Source organism: Trichosurus vulpecula, chromosome 4, assembly GCF_011100635.1.
Source record: "Trichosurus vulpecula isolate mTriVul1 chromosome 4, mTriVul1.pri, whole genome shotgun sequence".
NCBI lineage: Eukaryota > Metazoa > Chordata > Mammalia > Diprotodontia > Phalangeridae > Trichosurus > Trichosurus vulpecula.
In genome coordinates this window covers 123,172,654-123,179,116 of record NC_050576.1, presented here as the reverse complement: position 1 = coordinate 123,179,116, position 6,463 = coordinate 123,172,654, and positions in this window count along the sequence as shown.

Sequence of the window (6,463 nt, the reverse complement as noted above, 5' to 3'; positions counted from 1 at the left end):
GAAGCAGAAAGGCACACACAGTTAAAATAAAGGGCTGTAACAGACTCTATTAGGGTTCATCAGAAGTAAAAAAAAAAAGGCAGGGATAGCAATCATGATCTCAGATAAAGCAAAAGCAAAAATAGATCTAATTAAAATAGGTAATCAGGAAAACCATATTTTGATAAAAGATATCACAATGTCAAAAATTTTGGCAAGTTTCTCTGGCAAAGTCCTGATTGATCAAATATATAAAGAAATTAGTCAAATTCATAAAGATAAGAACCTTTCCCCAATTGATAAATGATCAAAAGATACAGTTTTCAGAAGGAAAAAAACAAATCTTTCATAGTCATATAAAAAATGCTCTAAATCACATTGATTACCATAATGCAAACTAAAACAACTCTGAAGCACCACCTCATACCTATTAGAAATGACAAGTGCTGAAGGGGAGGAGGGAAAACAGGTACACTAATAAACTGTTGGTAGAGTTGTGAGCTTGTCCAACCATTCTGGAGAACAGCTTGGAACTACAACCGAAGTGCAATAAAACTGTGCATACCTTTGAACCAGCAATACCACTGCTAGGTCTATATCCCAAAGAGATTTAAAAAAAAGGCAAAGGACGTACAAAAACATTTATAGTAACTCTTTTTGCATTGGCAAAGAATTGGAGATTGAGGAGATGCTCTTAATCGGAGAATGGTTTAACAAGTTGTAGGCTATGATTACAATGAATTACTATTGTACCATAAGAAATGATGAAGGGGGTGGTTTCAGGAAAAAAATATGGCAAGATGCATATGAACTGATGCAAAGTAAAGTGAGAAGAACTGGGAGATTTTTGTGCACAGTAACAGCAATGCTGTAATGATGATCAACTATGAAAGACTTGGCTACCCTGAGCAACACAACGATCCAAGACAACTCCAAAGGACTCATGATGAAAAAATGCTATCCAACTCCAGAGAGAAAACTGATGAACTCTGAGTGCAAATTGAAGTATATTTTTTCACTTTATTTTTTTGCCATTTTTTTGCAGTATGGCTAATATGGAAATATGTTTCGCATGATTTCACACATATAATTGGTATCATTTTGCTTGCCTTTTCAGTGGTGGAGTGGAAGGGAGGGTGAGGACTTAGAACTCAAAATTCAAAAAATAAAAAAAAAGTTTAAAATAAATAAATAAATATTTTTTTAAAAACCATACTAACAGAACATAAGCAGCTATCTGGGGCTAAGATGTTTAGTTTCTTTAAATGTTACAGAAAAGGGGATATTTAAAAAGGTCCACTGTATAATTCAGTCTCCTCATCTCCATTGTCTGACCTTCGTTGGTCTACTGCCTGATTTCCTTTAGGTCTCACTACCCCAAAGACCTGAGGAATGTGGGCTATTGCTCCCTTCCTGGCCCAAGAGATTCTACATCATTCTAGGTAGATGTATCCTTCTTCCTGCCCCTTCTACCATTTATTCAAAGCCTTTTGAAAGGGACCTGCACTCTTGCTCTCTAAAACTCCAAGGCCCAGATGTTTTCATAGGCCATGAACTGTTCTTTGAATTCAAAGGCAAGCTGGTGATCTGAGAAGTGGCAGCTGTCCAGCATGACTCATGTGGTGAAGTGCACTGCATTGTGATTTATAAAATGTCCCCAGTAAAACTAAGAAGAAAAAAAAGAAGAAAAAAAATCTGTTCTTTATTTACCATGCAATGAAAAAAGCCCCATAATGCATTTGTAATAATGCTTAATTTTATGTGTGTGATCATAATTATTTAAACACTTGCTAGCATTTTTTCCAGCAGCTTTTTCCCCTTTGGAGGAGCCAGGATCTTATTTTCCCCACCCCAATTGTCACAAACAAAAGTTATGGATATTTGCTACAATTATGAGTCTGAAGGGCACTTAACAACGTGGCATGGATTATTAGGAACAATTTTCAGGTTGTGTTTTTTTTTTCTTTGCACTTTGCCAAGTGATGATGAAATCCTGATCACATTTAATTGGTGGTAAGAATGGGTGGGGTGAATTAAGAAGGACACATGGAACCCTAATTCCAGAATGTCCCAATTATAAATATATGTGTGTGTTAAATCATGTTTACAATGTCTTAGGATGGTATGTATATTTATGATTCTTCAGTAATGTCAAAGTCAATGTAGGCAATTCTTCACCAGGGCATATTGCCTCTTGTCTATACTTTTTCAGGGTTCATGATTCATTTCCGTGTCCTTAATGGACCCTCGAAAGGAGATCCAGTGGATATGCTGGAGGCCTTCCTTTGGTTCTTTGGATAATTCACCTAATATGAATACATAAAGGAAGCATGGTTTAGTAGATAGAATAATGGACTTGGAATCAGGAAGATCTGGGTCCAGACTCTTCTGATATTTTTCTAGGTGTGACCCTGGACAAAAAACCTCTCTGTTCCTTAGGTTACTTTCCTAGCCTTATCTATTTAGTTATAAATGAGTTTTTATATGCTTGGTGGAGAGAGTTCACCTATCAGGAGTTTCTCACTCTGATGAAATCACAGATTCTTTATATGCATGCCTTCACGGGTGCATGTGTGTGTGCATGTGTGTGTGTGTGTGTGTGTGTGTGTGTGAGTTAGTCAGATAGTCAGTAAGTAGTCAGATGCCCAATATGTCTGTGAGAACGGAATTTGGGAAAGCAAGCCCAGTGTGTTCCCTATCATCAATGCCCGCAAATGGTGTGCCACTCACCCTTGTCCTCTAAAAGGTAATAGCAGGAATCCACTCAACACCCAACATACTTTCTCCAGGTGTCATGAGAATACCAGTGTATCACCTCAGCTGTCCATTGTTTTATATCTCTCTCTCTCTCACTCTCTCTCTCTCTCTCTCTCTCTCTCTCTCTCTCTCTCTCTCTTTCTCTCTCTCTCTCCCCCTCACTCCCCATGTGACCAGCCCATCTTCTTTTTCATCCATATATTTTCTTTGAAGATATTCTTTAGCCCAGTGATTCTTCAAAGTCCTTTATTTACTATTATGACACCCTGTTCACAACCACCTCAGGCCTCTTTTTTGCTTTTTGAGTGATTCTCATTTTTAATTTTTCTGAGACCCTACTATTGTTACATGATTTCTGGCTACCGGGAGAATACAGGAATTTAAAAAATGGGCCTTCCTTAGAGGGAGAAATTTGGAGTTGTAAAAGGAGCTTTGCTTTCTTAAAAGTAGTCCAGCCTGATCTTCTCCTGTTCCATCATGTGCCTTATTCATCCATTTTCATTGTCTATCCAAGATATGGTTATGCCATAACTGATTCTTATGCCTCATTTCAATATACAGGTTAATATCCAACCACAAGCTGGTTGATGGACTGTGTGTCTAACCTCCGAAGATTAGACTACCTAAATTCAAGGAGGCTCATCACCAGTTTTAGTTGTATGCTGATGAATTTTTTTAGTTAGAGCAACTCTTGAAAATTATCTATGAAGTTCATTGGAGAGGATGGGGAGAGGTCCTGCCTTGGAAGGAGTGAATACCCTTATTAACAAAAATTTAGATACTTAAAATGCTACAAACATTGATGTACACATATGTAAATCACTGTACATGTGGCACACTGATTACATAGTTGGGAGTAAATTAAAATATTAATTTCATCCCCTCCCCCATTGGTCCTCCTGTACTATCCACTCCATTTTACAAATCAACATCATTGGCATTTAGAGTTAGGGGAGTATAGTACCCAACATATAGTAAACATTGTGGATTGATTAACTGATTAGCTACCTTTTTTCCAGTTCCCTCCTTCAATTCTTTCACAGCTTACTGCTGAGAGTATTCAATACTACTGGGCTCTAGAGGAACACATACCTGCTTTTGTAAATTCTGGTGCAACTAAGAGATTTAGGACCAGAAGCTTACTTATATTCCAAATCACCTTTCCTGAAATGGGAAGAATAGATGGACTACCTATCTCAAAGGTTTATGCTAATCTTGGTGGGCATGGGGAGACAAAAGAGAGTATGGAAGTCTAAATTAACATTAATATTCCAAAAGCAGAATTTATAGAAAACCCATAGTTCTTTTCCTTTTCCCTCATCCACAAGGATTTCTCCAGATTGCTGGAGAGAGACAGAGATAGATAGATAGATAGATAGATAGATAGATAGATAGATAGATAGATAGATAAATAGATAGATGGATAGAGAGACAGAGAGACAGAGACAGAGACACAGACAGAGACAAAGACACAGACAGATACACAGAGACAGAAAGACAGAGACAGACAGAGAGAGAGCCAGAGACAGAGACAGACAGAGACTCTACCCCCTCATTCTCAACCTGAAAGTACGTATAATTTGGATCATGTTCCCCAGACCTAAATTATACATCTAATCCTAGGTCCCACTAAAAATGTGATCCTAAAGTTCAGAACTTTGGTCTAGTGAGAGCCAGCTGCTAAGCAGTTGGCCAGCGCTATGCCACTGTAGACAAACTGACTTAACATTCACAATGGGACATAAGAGCTTTTGGGAGCCCTGGGAATGGATTTTCCTGGCAGGGTATATCACCATTAAGGGTTCTTTGAATAATACTATAAAAACTCACATGTTTAGTTGCTATTTTGATAGACTTTTTGTCCATTTTTTACCTATAAAAATCATAGATTTTTAAAGCCAGGAAGACCCTTAGAGATCTTCTAGTTTAATACATCGTCTTCCAGATAATCAATAGCAAAGTCAGGCTTGGAACTTGGGTTCTCTAAATTCTAAACCAGAGCTCTTTTCACTGGGCCAAGATGATATAACATTAAGAAGACATATGCTTTCAGTTTTTTTTCATTGGTTCAGCTTGGTATAATCAAAGACCAGAGGATGCGAAGGCTGGAAGGGACCATAGAAATGAGCTAGTCCAACCTCTTCATTTTGTAGATGAAGGAACTGGGGCACAAAGAGGCAAAGTGATTTGTGCCAAGAAAATCTGAATGACTGTGCTATTCTGTAGGGGTGTTATCTGCCAACTTGGCATAGTTTTATGTGTGTATAATTAACTAATTATCCCACATCAGGATAAAACAACTGACCTGGACTTCATTGAGTTTTGATGTAATCAACTGAACTAGCAGTTCAGACTGATAATTCAGATAATTTAAAATCCTTATTTCTAGTAGAAACACATATTTTATTTCGCAACATCAGTAGGCAAACCCAAATACATCTTAATATCAGCAAAACTTAAATGTTTTACAGTAACTAACCAAAATACAGACATCTTGAATCTAGAGTAGCAAAGTTTCTAAAGACACGCAATACTGTTTTAATTCTGTGTTTTGACCAAGACCACTTTCTGATAAGTTTGAGTTGTATTTAGTCACAGTAGATCCAAATAATCAAGGATTGTAGTTTGATAGACTTAGAGCTGGAAGGAACTTCATACATCAGCTAGTTCAGTCTCCTGTAGTTGAGGAAATTGAGGCCCCAAAGTGGTTAAGTGATTTGCCTGAACTCACCTAGAGTATCTGATTCTAAAGCTAGTGCTCTTTCATTATATTAAACACATGATTTGAAACATATTTCACATTGATTGATCTCCTTCCTCTCCCCCAAGACCCATATTGAACATTATTGCTTAAAAGGCAACTACAAAAATTCCTACAAAGAAAGTCTAAACTAGAGACATAATACTTAAGTAAAAGTGACTGGCATAGTTTCAAATTAAGTTAACAATAACGTAAAACCAAAAAAATGGCAGGAATGAGAAAGCCATCAAGGCCATCCTTGTGTATTTAAGCAGGATTGCAGGTAAGCATCCTATAAAGAGAAAACTTTGACAACTTGTCTTTGTAACCCACTTTAATGAAATGTTTTCAGTCTCAATACATCCATCTCAAAAAGGTGACAATGTTTAACTTAAACAGCTAAGAGTCTTGGCTTGTGAAATTTAGCTTTCTGGAGTTTTCTAAATGTCATCTGCTAATTATAGGTAATTTTAATGAAAAGACAAAATTGGTACCAATAAAATCTTGAATCACAGACTGCTTTTCAGCAATTAAACAATGTAGGACAGCATTGAATCATTATAGACAGGGACCATGTGGGAGTAATGTTCCAATCTGGAATGGCTAAATCAATATTGCCCCCAAAGAGAAAGTTATTTAGGTCCATTGAAAAACCCTTTGTACCATTAACTTTCCCTTGAAAGAAGTCAGTGTGTAAAGGGTTGGGAAATCTCATGTCACGGATTCCAAGCTTCAGCCTGTCACCTTCTATTGATGTGCCCCATCCCAGGGGCTTCTCAACACAAGAAGAGGACAACTGAGTTGACACCACCCATACTGCATAAAAGGAATTCAGATTTATACATGAACCTACAAAGAAGAAAAGGAAGAAACAGTATGGAACTCCCATTACTTAAGTGCTAGCCAAGTCATCATTTCTCAATTATTCTTTCTATAGCTTTAAAATAGTATATCAAGGTTCTGTACTTTCACCAGGAAGTCTTTTCA